Source organism: Citrus sinensis, chromosome 8 (genome assembly GCF_022201045.2).
Source record: "Citrus sinensis cultivar Valencia sweet orange chromosome 8, DVS_A1.0, whole genome shotgun sequence".
Classification (NCBI taxonomy): domain Eukaryota; kingdom Viridiplantae; phylum Streptophyta; class Magnoliopsida; order Sapindales; family Rutaceae; genus Citrus; species Citrus sinensis.
Genome location: NC_068563.1, coordinates 25,973,902 through 25,986,519, shown reverse-complemented (window position 1 = coordinate 25,986,519; position 12,618 = coordinate 25,973,902). Strand labels below are relative to the sequence as shown.

Genomic DNA, 12,618 nt, shown 5'->3' with positions numbered 1-12,618 from the left:
ATAAAAACCCTAAGTCAAAATTTGAGGCTCTTCCCTCACTAATAAAGAAGACGAAAATACACCCTTAATCCTTCGAAATCATTGTTATTTGCCATGTAGAAGTTGTTGTTCTCCTCCAAACCCTAAATCATTTGCTATTGAGTAATCCTTCAAACTCACTGATCATTTTTGAAGAAACCCTCACTATCGCTCCGGTTGATGAAGGTAAATAAATTTCGTTCTTCTCTATTCTTTTGTTCCTCAATTGGATTTTTCATATATTGAGTAATAATACCCTAAAAAATAAACATTTCAGAGGAAAGGTTGAGTTAGCGAACATTGCAACGGAGCCGGGGACCAGAGTCGAAACTCAAATTGCACATTTCGCAGCGAGTCAGGAGGGCTACAGGCACGTGACCTTGAATTTGATTCCCCAACCTCACTGTCACTGTTCAAAGCAAAGCAAGCTTTTTGGTACAAATGGTCTTCTATTTCCCTCCCTGCAGGTTAGGTATCGGTCGAGGTGATAGTGTTGAATTTTGCATTTTTTATATATTAACTCTCAATTAAATTACTAGGGCTTGGTTGGTTGTAATTTGGGGTTAATTGCAATGGTTTTGTACAATAATTCTTTCAATAAAATTTGATTCAGCCTGTTGTGTATTTAGTATAGTAACTTTGGAAAACTTGGGCTCTTCTCTAAGAACTACTGACCCTCCAGAGACTCGTGGCTTTCTTTAAAAAAAAAAACTTTAAAGAACCTCTATTATCGTTTTAGCTAACATGTGCCATTGTTATTTAGTTCATTTCGATACTTGCTGTAAAGGGGCTTAGCTATTCTATTCTCCCATGTTTATTTTATACTCTATCGTTTTTTTAATTTATGTTTTCTCTTGACAAAGCTTTGTTGAGGTTTATTAAAAAAACTTTCATTATGAAATTCTTTTGTTAGTAATTATGGGTTTTTGTTATGTATGTCAAATTCTTCATCATTAATCTTGATTATTGAATTTTGTGATGACTTCTTTTCAGGGGTTAAAATTGTTAGAAAAACACTAGATCAGTTCAGAAGGACCTATGTAGTCAGGCAAAGGTAGACAGCAAGCCACTGTGGTTTAACTTCACTACTTTGGTGATAATGGTTCAAGGTAATAATGTCTTTACATTGGTTTGTTTTAGCATCGTCTTTGAAATATTTGATTGCTCATGACAACTATTTAATTTTCTTTTTCCTATCACTTGAGTTATGTCCTGTCTAAGGGGGTCATTGATCTTTATTGAATAGACAGTGGCAATACCAACATTGCACAATGGTAGAATACATCTCTATATCTTTTCTAATTTTATTTTTATGTTGGTTCTGATTTGTTACCAATTAAAATGCTAAGGTTTGTTGTTTTGCTAAAAACAATAGGACTGGTTGACAAAAACACAAAGCAACTTTACGTTTCAAGTTGACAATAATGTTTTTATTATTCATACTATTATGAATTGAATATTTGTTTACTATCAAGTTTCCTTCAAATTTTTTAGATCTTTGACATGAAATTTATTTTTTCTCAACTTGTATAGATGATGGATTTTATTATTTTCATTAGAAACTTATCCACTGTTTATGGTTCCAACTGTCCTTACTAAACCTATGACTACATTTAGAGGTTTTCCATTCATTTCCTATAAGAATAGTTGTTCATTCTATTTTCTTGTCTTGGTTGATTTTTAAAATCAAGATATACTTGTATTTTTCAGTTTATCGTAGTTTAACAAGAAAAAAATAAAAAATATATTGTAAACAAACTTATACTCGGTATCCTTTTAAATCCTTGGATAATGAGCATTCCTTTTAACATATTTGTTGAAAATGTTGCTTTAACAAAAATTCTTCTCTTTGAAACATTAAAGTAAAAATATCTCAAATGCTAATGTGATGTAATCCAGATGAGAATACTAGCATGCGTCTTCTTTCTTTGAGTTGGATAGGGTCAGTGTTCACAAGCCTACAAGCATGGCATTAAGGTTGATAGAATGGGGAGATTCTGGTGATTCCAGAATTTTCTGATATTTCCTCTTTTGGATTTTTAGAACTTTTACCTTTCTTTTTATTAGCTTGATTTTGGTGGATTTTGTTTAATTATGTATGGAAAGCTGTTATGTTTTTAGATGTTGTGCATTAATTAACTTGTAGTCTTTGTAATATACTCAGTTTGGTGCATAAAGAAATTCAGAATTGAAATCTATAGAAGGCTAGACTAAAAATTCTCTTTTCTTGTATTTGGCATTGCACTTGGTTTGATATTTCTCTTCAGTATGTATTCTGTTGCACAATAGTTTGTTTATACTTAAATATTTTCTAATTCAACAACTCTTAATGAAGACCTAGTTAATTGTCACTGCTATATTGTTAAATTAAAATCTTATTGACTCCCTTATTAACCAATAGGAATAGGAGAATAATTAGATTAACAAATCGGAGATTCAGGCATTGAATGAATATCCTTTTTCCTCTCAATACATCTTTAGGAACCAAAAAGTTAATATAAACTACATGCATTGAAGATGTCCCTTATTTTCCCTTTCCTATTTAGGTTAATATAAACTACATACATTGAAGATGTCCCTTATTTTCCCTTTCCTCTTTCTCTTTTACAACTCATGAGGTTTACTGTTTCATTATGTCCATTGTCAAATGTGATTTTTTTTCCTCTAGGGCTATTTATCCTCATTTTCCCTTTGGTATCAAAGCTGATTAAATCAATTACACACTGGTGAACTTTATTGTGAATTTGATTAATTGTATGTGGTCAACATGTTAATCTGTATTTTTTTGGTTAATCTATTTTTCAAGTGATGATGGTGGCTTTTGGGAATTTAATATCAGTGTTTTTTTATGGATTAATTGTTTTTCTAGTGATAGGCTGATGATTGGATATTGTAAAGGATTTATGAGATATGATACACGATGTATTTTGATGATGCTATTTGTTGGAAGTTTCAAGTGATTGAAATTTTTAGTGTATAGTGCTATTTGGTATTAGATAGTTTTATGAATTTGAATGTAATTTTATTTTTGTTCATTCAAGTTTTAAAATGTGGCTTTTGCTATTTCTATTTCAAAATTCTAGAACTTAAATAATGTTAATTAGTATTAATATAATTTCAAAATTGAAAATAATAATTTTATTTTTTTAAACCTTAAATCTCTTGACAGAGAATGTGAATCATTAATATATGACAGATTTTGAAGAAACCCACCAAATTCAAAATAATTTAAATTACCCGCTAAAATTTTCAATTAATTCTCGAAAGCTTTGCAAATCGAACATCACTTGGTTCATGACATATGTGTGATGGATAAACATTGTCATAGGAACATGTGATAGATAAAATGTTGTCACAGATTTGTGAGACGGGCTACAATGACATATGGAAACTCTGTCATAAGGGGGGTCGGATGACAAATATTCTCTCTCATGGTAGCCCATTTTTCTAGTAGTGAATCAGACATTTTTAGTTTTGAAGTCTTACTTTTACGAATGATAACTGGGAAAAGTCTTTTTATGTTATGTGCCTATGTAGCATCGATGAAAATTTAAGTCTTCTAGAGCATGTAAGTTTCTTTGGCTATAGTAACCCTTAGTGTGTGTGTGTATGTGTGTCTATATATATATGCACTTAACTAAGTAGTACAAAATATGTAGCAAGATAATACTTGATAATTTCAGGCATATGAGTTGTGAAAATATGGAGTTTGTAGCAAGATAAAATATGGAGTTTGTGGATTCATCACGAGATGATACAAATTTTACTTGTAAATTAATGAGACGTCTGGATGTAGCTTTGTTGTGTGTCCAGGAGAATCCAAATGATAGACCCTCCACGTTGGAAGTTTCGTCAATGCTCAAGAATGAAACGACAAATACAAATTCTCCCAATAAGCCTGCTTTCTCGAAACAAGTTGACGAAATTGGGATTGAACTATTATCTACAATATAGTTGGAAAAATGTTCAGCTTCTGATATCATTTTCGAATGTGATAGCTAGATGGATATTAAGTACACTAATTATGGAGCCATTTATACAACCAGTTTTTATTTCATCATAAAAATGCACCTTCGTTTAGTGTAATTAAATGCACACTTTGTTTGTAAACCCTTGCGCATGCAATCCTAAAAAGCTTGTAGCACTCGAAATCAATCTCTCTTAATCCTATATACTATGTGCTATCAACATTTATACTAAACTGTTAGAAATGCAGGTGTGACAAAAAATTATAAAAAATTTAGTACAATTCAATTCAGCACTGGATTTTTTTTTTTTTACATATATAGAATTAATACATAATAAATTCACTTTAATTAATTAAATAAAATAAAAAAATGATTCTAACTTAATAGAACTAAACAAATTTTTAGCTAGGAAATGATAGCACACTCTACAATTCAATAATCAGTGAAACTTTGACTTTGTGAAATTATAGTTTTTACAATATTTGGCCGAATGATTTTAAGTAGCAATCTTTAACAGACCATTAATTTGAGTTTGAATATGGAAGAGTCAAAGGGCTAAAAAATCAATTTGTATTTTACTCACTCCATACGTTTTAAGAAGGTACATAGAAAAAAAAATTATTTGTTCAAACATTATTTGATTTTCTCATCAAAGTAAAATATTGGCTACAAATTTGGAGGAGCCAAATCCCACCCAGTAAACAAGAGTGGTACTAAATCAGCAAATCATTTGTTTCTACGTAAACATTGAGTAAAACGTATATTTGTATAGACTTTTATACTAAAATGGAGTGGGTCATCTTGACTTGAAACTAAATCAAATAAGGAAATAACAGTCTGGGCCCCCCCCCCCCCCCCCCCCCACACCAATTAAAATCAAAATACTACTTAATCTTACCATCAGGACGCTTTCTATTGTGACACTGTTATTGCCCCTGCTTTAAACAGGAAAATGCTCTCATTTTATACAGAAAATTACAGGAACTTGAAATCACTTCTGAGGGAGTGAGTTCTATAAGCCAGTGGCATAGGGGTCGATAACTAAGTGTTTGTGAGTTTATTTTTTCCTTTTCTTTTCTTTTCTTTTCTTTTTTTCTTCACTATTCTCTTGTCACGATGTTTTCCTTAACAATTAGTAAGGACAGACTCCCTCTTTCTCCCCCCCCCCCCCAAAAAAAAAAAAATTCTACTCGTAGACAATGACATGGCTTCAGAAACACATCCAAGACTCCGAGGTAATTTAAGTACCAACGAAGCCAATACAAAAGGAAGAGTCTCCAGCTTCAGAAGTCAAGCTAAGTGAAGGCAAATGTCTTAGCTTAATTTAGAACTTCAAGCTGATCGTCATTGAACGAAGACAACATTTTCGATGTATGACTCTCATCCATGCAACTTGAAGGCAAGAAGATTCAACTTCCTCGACTTTTGTTTCCTATGTTGATTCGGTCCATGATCAACGTTATATGAGTTGAAGATTGCCTTAATCTAACTAGTCCCCACTCATGAGCGACCTCGAGTTGTAGCTCGCATATCTTTATAAAATATCGAATTGACCTAGTTTTATTAAATGGTTATTCATACTCTTGCGTTATATGAGTTGAAGATTGCCTTAATCTTATATTATTAACTTAGTAACTAATCTTAACTAAGGTGGGATATTTTTCCTATCATTCCATCAAATGCACGCTGATGTTTTAGTCTGGTAATATAAGCGCATTTGTCCATAAACTGACTCTGACTCTGACTCTGATACTGTTTATAAACCTCCGAATTTAACTCATGGGTTGAGGGTTGCTTAAAACATATATTATTTAGGCCCATAACTAATCTCGGTCAATATAGGATAATTTCTCTGCTACATTATGTGTGTGTATAAAAACACATACAGACTAGGCATGTTTCAAGCAGCTGGCTTTCCAAAATGGCATCCAAATTTGTCATTGTTGTCCTCCAGATTTTTATATTTTCAGAATCGCTAGTTATTGGGAACCAGGCCTGGCTTCCCCATTTTAGATATCAATTATGTGCTCTCTTCACTCACCTTATTTGTGGTTTGCTTATGTCGATCCAACGTCCAACAAGCTTTCTTTGTCACCTTCTGATGAAGAACAATTCTCCAACTTCACGCACACTGTGAAAACAAAGAACCCAACAATCACTACCCTTCTTTCCATCGGAGGAGGAAATGCAGATTATTCAACTTATTCTTCCAGCGATCAATTCTTCATCTACGAAATCCTTTATTTGCATTTCTCATCTTTAAATGCTAATGCTACAGACCGTCCAACTATACTTATATTTGATATTTGATGTGGATCCCATCCGAAGGTTTATTTTGGATTGGAAAACATGCATTCATATCATTCAAGGAATTACTCAAGGGCTTCTCTATCTTCAAGAATATTCTAAATTAATAGTTATTCATCAAGACTTGAAAGCTAGTAATATTTTGTTGGATGAAGATTTGAAATCTAAAATATCAGATTTTGGCTTGGCTAGAATTTTTGTGAAAGATGATCTTGAAGCAAACACAAATCGAATTGTTGGAACACAGGAAGTATATATATGTCTATTTTCTTCGACTTGTCTTTAATACTATTGTTAACCCTTTACCAATCAACTTAATCTTTTAGGTCAAACAGTTTTAGTGACGTTTGTAATTACTCGGTACCACAACGGCTACATCCCTCTTGGGTATGTAGAAGAGGAATCTACTCTACTAAATCTGATGTCTACAGTTTTGAGGTTTTACTTTTGCAAATTATAAATGGAAGGAGATTTTTTATTTAATATGGTCATAATGAAAATTTAAGCCTTGTACACTATTCTTAGTTTCTGCATAACCCCCTTTATAATGCACAATTGATCAAAACTTTATAGTGCTATTTAAATGAATGTAACTCAATAACATATTTGATGTTTTCAGTCCTACAACTTGTGGAAGGATGGGAAAGGCAGGAAGTTAATGGATCCATCACTAGATGATACGCATTCCTCATGGAAATTATTGACATGTCTGCAAATAGCTTTGTTATGTGTTCAGGAGAACTCAAACGATTGTGCTGGAAGTTTATTCGATGCTCGAAAACGAGAACACAGCCGATGTAATGACTCCAAAGAAGCTTGAAACTTTCTCAAAGAAAGCTTATGAAGTGAACAAAATAAAGCCACGATTGGATTAGAAATATGTTCAAGTAATCATGAAAAAATTTCACAATTGGTTGGTAGATGAACAATTGATCTATGCTAGCTCTTGGCAAGCTGCTAGTGACTGCTGCAGTTGCTTAATTTGCCTACTGAAAAATAAATGGCTCTCTTGAGGCTGTACTAGTAAGCAGTTTGTACTGGATTTGGATCAATTAATGTTCTATAAACTCTTAAGAGTTTATAATTTCATTGATATCAGTTTCGTAACTCTTAGAGATCATTTATTAATTTCGAATGTAGCTATGAGATCTTTAGATCACATTGAAAGCTTGGATACGTCTTTTATGTGTTTTGAAATACGATACCAGTTTTCCTGTTTCAAAAGAATTAGCTTTCAAGAGCATCAACACAATATTATTGTATATTGCCATCATTTTTCGCAAACAGTTAAACGAATTACTCTTTTTCTTAATTAAGATGATAATAAGAGGGAAAAAGTTGTTATCAATAACTAAAAATATAAACAATGTGTGCTTTTAGTCTAATGCTTCGGTTTTACTTCTATACAATGCGAATTGGACTATGTGTTGCTCATATATATATATATATTTTCCGAGTAGTCCTGAAGAGCTTTCTTCCTGCACCAATAAAAAAGACCGCACCCCCGCTGGGGGCCCAACCACACAAACAAAACACTAATGCACATGGTGAATTTGATTTCTTCATTTGGACTAGAGACCATAGACCGCCACACTTCAAATAGTAATGTAATTTTAAGAAAAACGTTAAATAAACCAGTAATCAATTATAATTAAGCATGCATTTCATATATATATATATATATAAAACTGAGGCTGACATACAATTTATTATCTAATATTTACTCTTGGTTGATGTTAGGAACAGAGGATTCTACTAAAGCATCAAACACGAGAGCAAATAATGAAACAGAAGCTGGAGACTTTAACAGAGATGTTCCTAATCTCAGAGTATATAGTTTGGCTGATATTGAGGCGGCCACCGAGGGATTTTCAATTAGAAATAAGCTTGGGGAGGGTGGATATAGTCCTGTTTACAAGGTAACATATATATGTGTGTGTGTGTGTGTGTGTGTACATACATATTAATTTGTTACAATCCACAATGTTACAATTTGGATCCTATCGGAAGTTTGAATTTATACACTCGTAGTAAAATTCAGAGGCCCAAAACATATAATTTAAAAATCTATGCCTATTAGAGATGAGACCTCTAACCTCACACCAGAGGAATATATATACTTCGACTAACCTTTCAGGAAGATATCTTTACCCATATCCATATTCCGTGAGAGGAGCTTAACATTTTGCGTCCATGGGGACTTAAAGGACTTAAAATGGTGCCCTCAACTTTGGAGGGTAACATATTGTTTGGCTAACATTTCCCAGCTTATCTAATTAGTGAAAGCTTTATATGAATGTGGTTTTTTTTTTTTTGCGTTGCAGGGTGTGTTACCCTGTGGAGAGGTGATAACAGTGAAGAAACTCTCAAAAACATCCACACAGGGATTTGAGGAGTTCAAGACTGAGGTTATGCTTACTGCAAAACTCCAACATGTAAATCTTATAAGAGTTTTAGGTTTTTGCATTGACAGTGAGGAACGGATGCTGGTCTACGAGTACATGCCAAACAAAAGCTTGGATTGCTACCTTTTTGGTTTGTTCTGAAATAAAGTTAATATTAATCGTGTATATAATTCATTTGTATATCACTTATTGTCTGAAACTCTATATTTGTTGTAGATCCCATCAGAAGACTTATTTTGAATTGGAAAAAAAACGTGTTCATATCATTGAAGGGATAACTCAAGGGCTTTTATACCTCTAAGAATACTCAAGACTGACTATTATTCATCGAGAGTTGAAAGCCAGTAATGTTTTATTAGGCGAAGGTATGAAACCTAAAATTTCATATTTTGGTACGGTTAGGATTTTTGCAAAAGAGAGTCTCGAAGCGAATACAGAACAAGTTGTGGGAATAATGTAAGTATATTACATCTAAATGATATCCTTTACTCGGGCTTCTGTTTGTTATACATATATTGGGTTTCGAATAAGGAATTCAGCTCTTTAATAAAATGCAGAATGGACTTTTACCACAATTTAAAATGGGTTTTACAAATTTATTAAATTGCAAAATCCCTTACTCATATATACTTGGTTATTTTAAATGCAGAGGCTATATTCCTCCTGAGTAGGGGTGTTCGCGGATCGAATTTTACGGATTGGACATCAATCCATATCCGATCCATGATTTTGCGGATTATAATTTTTCAATCCAATCCAATCCACGGATTGATAAAATTCAATCCAAATCCAATCCATACATCTGTGGATCAGATGCGGATTTGACTCAATCCATATCCAATCCATACGTCTGCGGATCGGATGCAGATTTGACTCAATCCATATGCAATCCACCATTTTTCGCATTAGTTTTCGAATTAAAAATTTTTAGTTCTCTCCAACTAATGAAATAAAAAAATCTAATATAAAAATAATTTTACTACCAATTAAATTTAAAATTGAATAAAATTTAAATGAATTAATTGTTTAAATAAAGCTAAAATAATACATTTAAAGTTTCAAAATATAACACATCGAGACTAATTATTCAAATAAAGCTACAATAATACGTTCAAAGTTTCAAAATATAACACACCAAGCTTAATTGTTCAAATAAAGTTACAATAATACGTTAATATAACACCGAAATTAATTGTTCAAATAAAGCCACAATTAATTGAAATGGCGAAGTTTCGGAAACCAAACACAGTCTGATCCTTCACCAGAGCTGTTGCGCCTGTCGAAAAGTGGTAATTACGGAACCATCCACGATGGGAACCAAGAGAAGCCGTATGGGTGGCAATCTTGAAGGTTGTGATAGTGAAATTGTTCAGCTGGAACCAAGAGAAGCCGTATGGGTGGCAACTCGAAATCAATCTCTCTTAATCCTATAGATTATGTGCTATCAATATTAATACTAAACTGTTAAACATGCAGGCATGACAAAAAATTATAAAAAGTTCAGTACAATTCAGTTCAACGTTGAATTTTAATATTTTACATATATAGAACTTATACATAATAAATTCACTTTAATTAATTAAATAAAATAAAAATTGATTGTAAATTAATAGAATTAAACAAATTCTAGCTAGGAATGATAGCACATTCTATAATTCAATAATCAGTGAAACTTTGACTTCGTAAAATTATGGTTTTTACGATATTTGTTCGAATGATTTTCAAGTGGCATTATTTAACTGACCATTAATTTGAATTTGAATTTTGGAGGAGTCAAAGGACTAAAAAATCAATTTGTACTTTACCCACTCCATACATTTTAAGAAAGTATGTAGAAAAAAGAAAATTATTTGTTCAAACATTATTTGATTTTCTCATTAAAGTAAAATATAGGCTACAAATTTGGTGAAGCCGAATCCCACCAAGTATACGAGAGTGGTACTAGAACGGCAAATCATCTGCGCACCACTTGTTTCTATGTAAACATTGAGTAAAACATACATTCGTATAGGCGTTTAAACTAAAATGGGAGGGTGGTCTTGACTGAAAATTAAATTACACAGGGAAAAAAGTAAAGGGGTCTTAATTTTTTATTAAAATTACAATACTACTGAATCTTATCATCAGGATGTAACTAAGTGTATAATTTCTTTTGTTCCCCTCTCACCATCCCCTTATCAGGATGTTTTCCTAACGACAGACTTTCCCTTTCTTACCCAAAAAAAAAACTACTCATAGACCATGACATTGCTTAAGAAACACGTCCAAGACTCCGAGGTCATTTAAATACCAACAAAGTCAATGCAAAAGGATGAGTCTTCAGCTTCATAAGTCAAGCTAAGTGGAGGTAAAACGTCATAGCTTAATTTAAGAACTTCAATCTTATCACTTGACATCATGGCAAGAAGACAAACTTTTCGATGTATTCCTCTATGGTTCCATCCATGCAATTTGAAGGGAAAATCTTGTGAAAATATTTTCTAACTTGATTCAGTCCATGATCAACGTGTACGAAACGCAGAATCTTGAGAAAATCAAATTTGTCCTCACTCATGACTGCGATTTGCAGCTTAAACTCCTCCTCACTCATGACGTACTATATAAAATATCGAGTTGACCTAACTTTATTAATTTACAGTTTGTTATTGAGTTGAGTGTTGTTTTGAGCTTATATTATTAACCTAGTAATTAATCTTAGCCAATGTGATATACTTTTTCTATCACCCTGTCACGTGTAGGCTGATCTCTTATCTTTCTCCTTGTTAAATTAAAAGGTAGTATACAGTCACTCGTTCGTAACTTGACTTTGATGTCGTATAAAGACTTATGAGCTTAGCTCATAAGTTGAAAGTTGCCTTAAGTTTGTATTATAGTCCAATAACTAATCTCAATCGGTATCGGATATTTTCTCCATTACATTGTGTGTGTGTACATATATATGTACTCACATACTAGGTATGCCTCAAAGCAGCTAGGTTCCCACAATGGCATCCAAAATTATCATTCTTGCCCTCCACATTTTTATATTTTCGGAATCGCTTCCTGCAAGAACACAAACTTTAATCAGAGCTGGTTACTGGGATTCAAGCCGTGGGTTCCCTGTTTCAGATGTAAATTCTGATCTCTTCACTCACCTTATGTGTGGTTTTGCTGATGTCAACTCAACTTCCTTCGAGCTCTCTTTATCACCTTCTGATGAAGAAGAATTCTCCAACTTCACAGACACAGTCAAAATAAAGAACCCATCAATCACTACACTTCTTTCCATCGGAGGAGGAAATAATCCAAACTATTCAACTTATTCTTCCATGGCGGGCAATCCTTCTTCCAGGAAATCCTTCATTGACTCCTCAATAAAAATTGCAAGGCTTTATGGCTTTCAAGGCTTAGATCTGTCTTGGTCTCAGGCAAACACAAGCTGGGACAGGTACAATATTGGAATTCTCTTTAAAGAGTGGCGAGCTGCCGTAGATTTAGAAGCAAGAAATAACTCGAGCCAATCACAGTTGATTTTGACGGCAAAGGTCACATATTCACCACTCTCAAGAGCAGGAGCTTACCCAGTCGACTCGATAAGACAATACTTGAATTGGGTTCATGTTATCACTGCTGAATACTCACGCCCTATGTGGACAAATTTAACTGGTGCTTATGCGGCACTATATAATCCAAATAGTGTCTCTAACACTGAATACGGAATCACCGAATGGATTGAGGAAGGGTTATCTGCTGATAAATTGGTTTTATGTTTGCCTTTCTATGGCTATGCATGGACGCTTGTGAAACCTGAGGACAATGGTATTGGTGCAGCAGCAACAGGACCAGCTTTGCATGATAATGGCCTCGTGACTTATAAGGAAATCAAGAATCGCATCAAGCACTATGGTCCTAACGTTCAAGTTATGTACAATTCAACTTAT

At 33.2% G+C, this 12,618-nt stretch overlaps 1 protein-coding gene across 1 annotated transcript in view; it reads left to right on the top strand.

Annotated features, from left to right (window-relative positions):
• Nucleotides 1-12,618, top strand: part of LOC102610714 (uncharacterized) — a 90,677-nt gene that overhangs the window by 67,726 nt on the left and 10,333 nt on the right. The gene's annotated exons all lie outside the window — the stretch shown is intronic.